This window comes from Schistocerca cancellata, chromosome 7 (assembly GCF_023864275.1).
Source record: "Schistocerca cancellata isolate TAMUIC-IGC-003103 chromosome 7, iqSchCanc2.1, whole genome shotgun sequence".
In the NCBI taxonomy this organism is placed as follows: Eukaryota; Metazoa; Arthropoda; class Insecta; order Orthoptera; family Acrididae; genus Schistocerca; species Schistocerca cancellata.
This window is the reverse complement of record NC_064632.1, coordinates 582828092-582839485: the sequence shown is the minus strand read 5'-3', so window position 1 is coordinate 582839485 and position 11394 is coordinate 582828092.

The following is an 11394-nucleotide window of genomic DNA, read 5'->3' as shown; positions in this document are numbered from 1 at the left end:
TGTTAAAAATTACTCTCACCTTACACATGAAAAGTGTCGCATCTCCTAGTGAGCCGCTCTTCCTGAGTGCCCAGGCACACCTGCCTGTAGCAACGCTGGAACGACTCTGCTCTTGTCACGGCGAATCATGAAGAGGCCTGCATCAAAACTGACACACCTGGCCTGAAGTGAAGTGGACAAACTGCGGGATAGAGACGTGGCGTTTTTCGTGTACGTTGGGACACTTCGAATGTGTTTTTCTGCGACACAGATTAAAAACTGCCGTGTTTTGACTAGTCTCTTTTCTTTCCGGGATGCGATACGTGGGAACCTGTTCCGTATGCTGGGTCTTTCTTCAAGTCTGCAGCCTGATGATGTGGGGTGCAGCGCGTATGCTGAAACGAACAGCATAGGCGGCAACCAACGAGAGTAGAGAACTGCTGACCACCTCTAAAGCTGATTCTCGAAACGACAGTTATTAGCGAGCGAAGAGGATGAACAGACTTTTTTATGCGATAGGTGTTTGTAGACTCCAGCGACGCAGCTCAGCACGCCGTGGAAGAGACTGGACAGACGATGGTAGGCGGCGCGTGGCCCATCCCGCATCCCGCGGATACCCCCGCCGCTGTGAGCTGGGTGAAGCACTGTCCGAGTCCTGGCGGAGAGGCTGGGCGTTACAGCCGCTGCGCTGCCGGCAGCACGCGCGCGCACACCGGTCTGTGGGCGGTGCGGGTCCGTCGCGGCCGCTTCGTTTCTCATTTCCTGGCGGAGCCAGCGGTGCGGCGAGCTTCATAGCCGCCCTGTGGCCGGCACAACAGAGCACCCCACCACCCGAACCGCCCACCGGCTTCCTCCACTTCAGTGCTCTTCGCTTTATTTTTCCCTTTTTCTCCCCTTCCCCCGTTTGTTCCTACTGAACCATCAATTAGGGCGGTTCACAAACAACAACTCAGGTACACATGTTATTCCAAAACGTTATCGTGGAAGTAGGGGCCAGGATGTGCTGGTGAAATAACACACACTGCTAAAGATTAAAGATACCTTTTTATTTTAAAAGACTTACTCAATAATAAATTTTCAAGTCTGGCATTTTTTAAATAAACAATTTCAAAACAATTTCCAATAGTTGACAAATTTTCTTTATGAAAAGGAGAAAGAATATTGCAAGGTATGATGTTAACAACTTCCCAATAATAAGATTTTAAACTTTATATATGAGAACAATTCCTAAAAAACCCTTTAAGTAGCTAGTTTGTACTAAAGTTAAAATAGTTATGTCTTGCAAGTAAATAACTTATATTACACCTGTCAGTTGTTACAAGATAAATGTGAATAAGCCAGCACACAAACCTTCACATTAAAGGCAGTTCCGAAAAAGAATTTTCCTTAGCTCGGTCAGGGAGTGACACGTCTAAAGGGGCCCAAATCACATTAGTCGCTCTACAGGGCCACAGCAGATCAGCCCCAAAACTTGCATTACAAGCCACCACCTCCCCGAGTTACCCAAAACCAGAAGATGTAGCAAGGGCGGTGCCTGTACAGACTCTGAACCACAGAGACACACGACACCGACCCTAAATCACCCAATCAAGTTGTGAATGAAACGGCCCGACCAAGAAGCAATTACCACTTTCCGGCGGACAGGCAAACGAAAACTGTGGTGGGAAGGCACCAACAAAACCACTGGTGAAGAAAAGAAACTCATACAATTCACTAGAACTTGCAAAACTCTGTTACATACAGTAGTCAACTTCTGACACTCCACCACAGCGCCGGCAACACGTTGCACTTCCTTATGCTCGTCAGAGCCAACCGCTGCCAGTGGTTTCAACGGCCGATAAGAAGACATACGGTCCCACGCGCTGGTCTCCTGCACCACGGCTTCTAAGCTTCATAGGCCACGTGCATGAGGGTAAGGCAGACTCAGCCCCTGACAGCCGAGAGGCCGGCCAAAGCACGTGGCGAGCAGCTGACGAACCCCAACAGCAGGCCCCGCTCGCGCCACCACCTCTCCCGGTCACCGCCCACTACGTACAGCCTAGATCGTCACGCGACCGTACACTTGCTCCACCTCCCGCCAGAGGGCGGTAGCGATCCAAACAGCGCGCCAAACCGAAAACGCCACCGCAAACACTTAGACGCGAAGCTAAAGCACTCCGCCTGGCGCGCTTTTCGAAGAGCCGGACACCACAACTACGGCCCACCTACATTGTAGCATACTAGCTTTATCGCCTGTATAATGTTTACTCCAGACTCCGTCCTTTCATCATGGCCGATACTTCATTTAATGGTTGAACTCAGATAATCGTTACATCTCCAGTGGCTAATTACAGGAAACAGCTGTTATAAAACGCAGCCCTCACAGTAGTAGCACCTCAGAGCAAACTTTGAACACGATTTTCCTGTGCCTTCATTTACCCGCAGTAAGCTGTGATACTTTCGTCGGTTAGCGTGATTGTGGCAGTAACTAAGCGTAGATGCATCGCGTTAGAATTGCATATCGTTCAGCAACTAGGATGAAGATCGCAGTCCCATTTATTATTGGAGAAAATCGTCGACCGCCTGCAACTTCTGGTTTATTTGGAACTACATTTCGGAGGTACTGCTAAATCTTCACGTACCTCTTATATTAGGGTCCTTACAAGAAGCACCAACACGTGATTGTAAAGATATACGCCTACATCTACACTCCGCAAGCCACCTTACGGTGTATGGCGGAGAATAGTTCGTGTATCAGTATCACTTCCTCTTTTCCTGTTTTACTTGCGTGTGGTTGGGGGAAAGACTGGGCTCGAATGTCTGTAATTTTATGTTTATGGTCTTTTCGTGACATTTACATACGAGGAAGCAATATCTTTCTTGATTCTTCTAGAAACATACGCTCTGAGAACTTTAACCCTAGGCTATACCGCGATGCAGAACGCCTCTCTTCAGCGTGTGCCACTGGAGTTGACTGAACATCTGCGTGACGCTTTCGCGCTTGCTACCTGAACCTGTAACGAAACGTGTTGCTCTATTTTGAATCTTCTCTACCTTCTCTAACAGTCCACTCTAGTACGGATCCCACACTGACGAGCAGTACTAAAATATTCCTTTGTTGACGGGCTAAATTTCCAGAGGATTCTTCAAATGGTTCAAATGGCTCTGAGCACTATGGGACTTAACATCTGTGGTCATCAGCCCCCTAGAACTTAGAACTACTTAAACCTAACTAACCTAAGGACATCACACACATCCATGCCCGAGGCAGGATTCGAACCTGCGACCGTAGCAGTCGCGCGGTTCCGGACTGAGCGCCTTAACCGCGAGACCACCGCGGCCGGCAGAGGAATTCTTCCAGTCAGTCTCTTTCTGGAATCTGCCTTACTCACGATAAATTGTATGCGGTCGTTGCACTTCACATTTCTCCGTACACTTGCTGTTAGATATTTTACCGAAGTAACTGCTCCCATTGATTGTTCCGCAGTTGTGTAATCATAAAATAAGGGACTTCTGACAGTCAGTTGCCACTCCCTGCAGCAAGCGTCGCTTCTTCGCAGGTCTTCCGGCATTTCGCTACTCTTCCCTAGCGTTGCGACTTCTCTCTTCGGAATGTCCTCTACTTTTTTCCAATCATTACTAACACTACGTTCATCTAGAGATCTAACGTACAGTTCCGCTAGAAGAGGGAAAGTTCTTCAACAAACTCTGTTTAGAATCGAGTCGGAATCCCCATTGAGCGGGCCGGCCGAAGTGGCCGTGCGGTTAAAGGCGCTGCAGTCTGGAACCGTAAGACCGCTGCGGTCGCAGGTTCGAATCCTGCCTCGGGCATGGATGTTTGTGATGTCCTTAGGTTAGTTCGGTTTAACTAGTTCTAAGTTCTAGGGGACTAATAACCTCGGAAGTTGAGTCCCATAGTGCTCAGAGCCATTTGAACCAACCCATTGAGCGATTTGAGTTTCTCTTCTATCCTCAAACCCCTACAGATTTGGGTTTCCCTGATTACAGAAATTTACTTCTTAGGAACTATGTTAGACATAGCTATGCGGTTTGTTGTAAATTTTAGCTTATTTCACAGTTTTTTTAATGAATCCACTACTTTGTGTCTATGCGGTTTTTTTCAAATGGTAGCTTAAACCATGAACCATCAAGCAACACCTTACCTGGACGTCATTGCGGCTTATTTGTTCACCAGTTCGTGGATAAAATATTTCTGGACAGGTGGATCTGTACAGGTGGTCTAGCATCATGGCAACACGTTTACCGAATACAAGTCCTCTTGACATTTTTGTCGTGTTACGTTAAGGTTAAGTTGGTCAGCTGACCAATTCTACATGTGCAAACTCTCATGGCGCGAATACGAGATGCTGTAGAGTTGGTGACGGAAGAGATATTCACAAAGACTTGGAGAAAAACTCAGTTCCGCCTAGACATTCTACGAGCAACAAATGGACTGCATGTGGAAGTGTATCCCTAAAAAAGTTCGAGTTAATTTGCTTTTTGAAACAAACTTCAGCCGAACCCGGTGAAGTTCCTATTAAATAATTTTTTGTAATCAGAGAAAAGCTGTACGCTCACCCTACAGTAGACAGGTTAATTTCTTGAAGGTGTTACAATCTTTTAGGGGTGATGGAGGAGCGGAAACGTATAAATATGAGGTAAGAGCCCTAGAGCAGAAACGATCGGGTCAAAAGCTGTAATCTAAAATAGTTCTGATACCTCTTACAGTAGAATACATGTACCGGTAAGGTTGTTCAAATGGTTCAAATGGCTCTGAGCACTATGGGACTTAACAGCTGAGGTCATCAGTTCCCTAGAACTTAGAACTACTTAAACCTAACTAACCTAAGGACATCACACACATCCATGCCCGAGGCAGGATTCGAACCTGCGACCGTAGCGGTCGCGCGGTTCCACACTGAAGCGCCTAGAACCGCTCGGCCACACAAGCCGGCGGTAAGGTTGTTGATAAGATTTTATGGTACGCAACGTTCAGGCGTGATGGTATGAGCCGAAAAAAGATAAAAAGTCTGGTAAACATGGGTTCTAAAATGCATACCTTAAGAGCTATAGCCACTTGTTCATCTCTATTGTGAAACACATTTTTTATACCGAACAAGTGCCCATCGCTGCCAAGGTATACAGTTTACAGCCCATGTTTACTGGACATTTTTTCTTGTTTTGGTTCGTAGTGCCTCCTTCTAAGGTACGAAAAACAAAGAGTTTGCAGTGGAAAAGATGGTTTTCACACTATAGAAGATGAAGAAACTTTCATAGTTCTTAAGGTAGGCGTTTTAGAGTCCCTGTTTACTAGACATTTTTGTTGTTGTTCTGGTCCATACTATCAGTCTAGTCTAGTCTACAATCTAAGCAACAACAGTACCGGTACACGTATTCCACTGCCGGAAGTGTCAGAACGATTTCCGTTTATAATTTTCAACCCGGTCGTTACCGGACCAGGGTCCCTAACCTCAAATTGATACATTAATCATTTTCCATCAATTTTGATACTTTTTAATATTATAACGGAATCACCCCATATATCGGACTAAGTGGTTAGGTCTGCCTCACATGTTGTGTACTACAAAACGTGATGTATGTTTCTGATTACAAAATGGTAGCGTGGCGCCTCAACAACTACTGTTGTTACACGCACTCTGCGTGCCGAAAGAAGTGGCGCAGTGGTTACCACATTGGGATCGCATTCGGCAGGGCAAGCGTTCAGAACCCTGTCTGGCGATGTGGATTTTTCCCTACATTTCCGTAAATCTGTTCTGGTAGATTTCCAGATAATTCCTTTGAAAATACTGCTGCAGTTTATCTTTGCCGTCGTTGCCCAATCAGAGCCCATTTTCAGTCGCTAATGACTCGTCGTCGACTGGACGTCAAACACCATTATTTGTCTAAGACAGTTTGTCAACGAGTGAAAGCTGGTGTTAAGGAAGAAACTAAAAAGTAGTTTGCCACGTGGAGTGCGATTGTGTTCGCCACAAACTGTCAAGTGACATCCGCCCGCATATGTCCGTCTGACGTAACTGCAGCCCGCATGTTGTCGGTGTAACGGTACATAGTGGATGCAACGGTCACTACGGTTCAAGGAACGATAAGTCAGCGGACTGATTGCAGATCGCCAAACATAAAGGTTGCGGATACTTGAGCGCATTGTTTCATTCCAGAAAATTTTCTATTTCTCTGAAACCAGTATCATCGTAAAGTGCAAAATCCCTATCCCTTTCACGTTGTTCTAATTTATGGATTAGGGATGACGTGATCATCTTGAAGATTGCAACAATCCCATGTTCAGAAATGCGTAGATAGCAAACATTCTTTGATAGCAGATTTACGTATATAATTCAGTCACCGATTTCAAACGTTACGTTCATGAGATTGATCTAAAAATGTGCGTATTTATGAGTTACGAGCATCGTCAGTTACAAAAACATAGCAGTAGCGTTGATTCACATGACCTGAGAAGCAACCGAGAAATGACATATCTGTCCCTTCGAACTTCGTAAAAGAATCAATAAGATATTTAGCCCCGGTACCGCACACTGCCTTCGGCTGTAATATAAACAGCTGAGGAGACTTGCCGATTTTCATTTTCTACGAATTATGTTCTAATTTAATTATGCTCATTTTTTATTTTCTCCATAAAGGTGGCAAAATGTTCTTCATGTTCACTGTTACAAATGGGCTTTGTCAGAATTTAGATATATCAATTCACAAGGTTTAAGTTATTTAGGTTTCCAATTATAGGTAAAGTGACACAGAAAAACGTGTGGAAAGGTAAAAAGTGGCAATGTATATCGAAGAGCGACGAAGTTAGACGAGTTTAAGGCAGAAGTAAGACTCAAAAGAGAGTTATTACTATTTAACATGTAAACTTAAAAGTACGACAGATGTTGATTAACTTGCTGAAGGAAAATGACCGAGCACGAGGAGAGCGCTCGCACTAAATGGTGGAGGACGGGGTCTCGGAGAGGGACGGGCGAAAAAAACGTGCTCATAAAGACGACCTGCGGAACAATAAATAAAACAAACTGTCCGTATTTTAGATCAGAAGAGAGCCTACTTTATCTGTATGGATTACAGCAATAAAGATATATCGTCTAGGATGTGCTTTGTTCGTAAGAAGTGTGGGTATATCACGTAACTAATGTGGTATTACTCAATAGAAATGGGGGGAGGGAGGGTGGAAGAAGTGTGGGGGGTAAATAATGTAGAGTAACCCCAAGAGATGACTTCAGTAAGCAGGTTCAAAAGGATGTGGGTTGCAGTAGTTACTCGGGGATGCACGTAGAATGGGGAGGTGCATCGAACCAGCCATCGCAGTGAAGACCACAACAACGATACAAAAACCACTGTTCGAATGGAGAGGTGCATCGAACCAGCCATCGGATTGAAGACCACAACAACAACAAAATCACTGTGTTAGCATGTCGACACAATGCTGCCATCGTGTTTCCTTTTCATCCAGAAAAGCTAATTATACATCCTTTAGTACGTTTGAGTTGTCTGTGTAACACAGTGCATTTTTTTCCAGCCTGCTGTGTCCACTAACTGAAGAACTGCAGCGCACGACTGTTCTTCAGTGCCATTAACTGAAATCGTTTCACGAGCTTGTATATGTTCCAGCCTAGAGATCCGTGAAGTATGTAAAGGGAAGTACATTCACAAAGCGCAACCTTAAATAGTGAATGACGATAGCGCTGGGTTGGGTTGTGCTGTGTTTGCGAACGCAACATATTAAGTAGTCGTGTCCTCAGCAAATAAAAAGAAACTGGTAAACCAAGTTTATCTGTTTGCAGTATTCGCATTTAAAGTAACGGAATGCGAGAGAATGAGGAACAAATGCGACAAAGCGCATGCTGTTCTGCAAATACAGGGCTGCTGTTACTGTATTAAAGTGAAGCTACTCGCGGAAGTGCAGTGTGGGATATAATTATCTTATACCAGCGAAACTTGACAGATATTCTCATGCGTCCACGTGGAAACGAATTACGCTGGAAAAATATTAGTTCCAATTTTGTCCACTAGGTGTAAATCTGGCGCTGTAAAGCATCTCATCGAGGTCTCCGGTGGTTATACTGAACAAATTGTGTAAGCGGCGATTGAGAATAAAATCAACATCGTGCCTTTCTCACTCGTTTGACCCGCTCTGCCGACGCCCATCCTTAATCCATTACACATGGAAAAAATTCTATACGTCTTTCTTGTAATCACAGCGCCAGATTTGCACCTGGTGGCCACAATTTGTACTTTTTTCCGTCGTAAATCGTGTTCGCATTAACGCACTAGAATGTCTGCCAGCTTCCGCTGTCATAAGATAATTACAGCCGGCACTGGACTTGTGTGAGTTGCTGCACTTCAATTATAACCACCCGGTAGTTACGGTTCCAGAACGCTCTGTTTCCCTCGTAGGAAAACACTCTGCTAGGGCGGACCTACACCTGGCGCAACTGAGCGCAGCGAGCCTGCACTGCAGCGATAGAACTAAGCGGCTTCCGGCGTGGGCTAAAGCATAATGGCTACCTGGAAGCAGTTCCGCAGAGGGAGGGGATTTACGGGAAACAAACAATGCTGCCATGCACTGTGAAATATATTTCATTCATGTGCTTTAACCCACAGTATTTACATTTATTATGTTGCCAGAGCTTAAAAATATTTATCGTTCGTACTTTCATTTCTACCTCATGTTTTTCGCGGTACCTGTTTCAGTTATAGTACCGAAATATCCTACTAAGAATAACATTTCGTTATCTCTTACCCACTATTTTTATCCACATTACTTACTAGCTGTAATATTTTCATATCCACATAATCATGAAAGAAAATCAATTTCATTTTCTTTGGTTATGATATTTTGCGTAAATTTAGATACAATTTGAATCTTAGTTTCCAGAAGAGACAAGCATTTTTATGATAAGATTCGATTACTCAGGTCCGTAACTAGTTTGAGACTGTTACTGACACAAATTATTGGATGTTAGTAACAGTCCAATATCCTTGTTTCCTATTAATTCTGTGGCTGCTGCTGAAAATTTCAACGTTGGCCACCTTTGATCGTTAATGAATGCGTAGCATGCATGACTGATATAGCCGGATCACGATACAAGCGAGTAAAAAGACGAGAGATAGCTACGCCGTACGACAGTGAGTACGAACTTTATTGTGCGGGGCGTTTACCAGGTATTCAGTGAGGAAGGATGGAATACGTCTACTTGACTGTCACCTTCCACCAAGAAGCTGTTGAACAAGAGCAACAAGTTGTTTGTCAGTATATTAAAAAAAAAAAATATTTACGGCCGTATGTATACGTGTGAGTATGCTTTCGAAACTGGTTATTGTTGTAGCGTGAGGGCGGGAGGGAGGGAGAGGGGGGAAGAGATAACAAATTTTCCCTGGTCGCCAGCAGTCGTTAGTGGGCTACAGTGTTTTTCTCTGAAAGCTTGGCAAAAAAAAAAAAAAATTAATTTTGTTTAGTAGATCAAAATGTCGATCAGACTTATTTGTAGTTTGTGTCCTTGAAATCGTGAAAGCGTAGTGGATAGATGTATGGCATTAATCACACTGCTACCAACCATACTGAACACACATAAAAAAGCTTTAGGGGAGCGTAAGGAGCATTTTCCATTAACTTTTGTCCCATGGTTTCTTACTGTTTCTTCATACCATTTTCTATTTACAAATTGAGTGGTAACAGAGGCAGGCCACATGCATTCCCTCGTTTAATATCTCAGCTTGTGGTACTGCTTCCACAGCGAAAACATTCTGATTCTTGTAGAGCTGTAATTTTTTTTGTCTTAATAATCACTTACGATAATTTTACCTTAATATCAAGACCTTGCGAGAGTTGGTACCGGCGTGCAGAATATTCACAAATCCGTCGCAAGAAACTGTCGGACTAAAAGTAGCAACGAGGTTGCTATGTAAAGACGCTCAATATGTCTGTAACACTCATAGACGAGCCGCATAAACTCTCGCTCACACCTCCCGTGCTGGCCTTCAGATATCAGATATCGCCGTAAGCGAAACGTACGTCGGCAGTGTCTCAAGACACCATAAAAATATTTTGCAAGTTGACGAAATACACCAACAGGACACGGATCAACAGGTGTGTGTGTTGCCACGTGAGCTATATATTTACATTTACAGCTGCCACTGTCTCTTACTGGCGAACGATACAAAAAACCACTGTTCGAAAATGTGAAGGACATCTCGTAAGCCACAGCACGAGATGAACGTGACTTAAGATTGACCTGCCTTCCTAACTTAAGTGCAATGGTCTCCCGGTCACGGGTCGGGACACATCGCCAAAGCCTTTTGTCTCTCTCTGAATATACCCCGTCAGTCCAGAAAGTTCCGGGACTGGATTAATGAAATATAGAGAAAAGTTATGGTGTCCTACATTCTGTCTCCCACACGAGTGCGAAGCACAAAACTTTCATACAATCACGTGAAACTGTCAGAAAATGTCTTCTGTGGGATTTTGTTCAAATCCCGCATCACGTCCGCACCATCTTTGGCGAAGCACCAGAGACCCATTGTGGACTTTGTCGTTTTGTGCTACGTTCGCATTGATAGCACAGTCTTGTCAGCGCTGGTGCATTTATCCAGGAAAGAGTTGTCCGTGTTTGTTATTTCAGTAAAGACGCGGCAAGCGTCCGCACGTCTTGGTTTTTTGTTCGGGTGTCATTGTGCGCGTGACTTTCTTCTCAGACAGTTTTTTTCTTCAAGACATTCTGGAGAATATTTTGACCACTTGGTTTAGAGACGTATAGTTCGTTGCCCCGCTGCGATTTGTGGCGCAACAACAGCGTTGGCACCTACGGCCGCACTGCCTGCCCACTGCTCCCTGGTCGGGTGCACATCTGTTGTCTACAGTTAGCCGTTTCTAGTCGTCACCGTAGCTACTGCGCTGACGTCGCTTATACGCCAGGAGTAAAATCAGTCTCGGAACTTTTTGGACGCACCGTGTGTGCAGTAACACGACACTCTCGTCATCGGGTGAAAGGATAGCGTCTGTAATTAAATTTCTCAGGGGCGTATATTATCATACCATAGCATAACATACCACGGCATCGTGTAGCAGAGGCGTCACTTGAATCTCGTATGAAGGGTGTGAGGTCGACACAACGTTCCCCCAACCACTGCGAGCTTCCCAGACATATTATTCCCTACTTGTCACTCAGGTAGCTCCTAAACTGGCATCGTGAGGCTGCGTCCGCTCCTTTCCAGTCCTCCGGCCTAGGAAAAACTCTTGGCAGTCCCGGGAATTGAACACTTGTCCTCGGGAAGGCAGGCAGACATGCTGAGAACTCAACTACGGGGTTGCATCAGTTGCATATGGTATGGGTCATAAGAGAACTGAAAGAAAGATGATGAAAGCAGAGGCCGCGCCCAAATGCTATTCCTCTGTAGTGTCTCCCAGGTGGT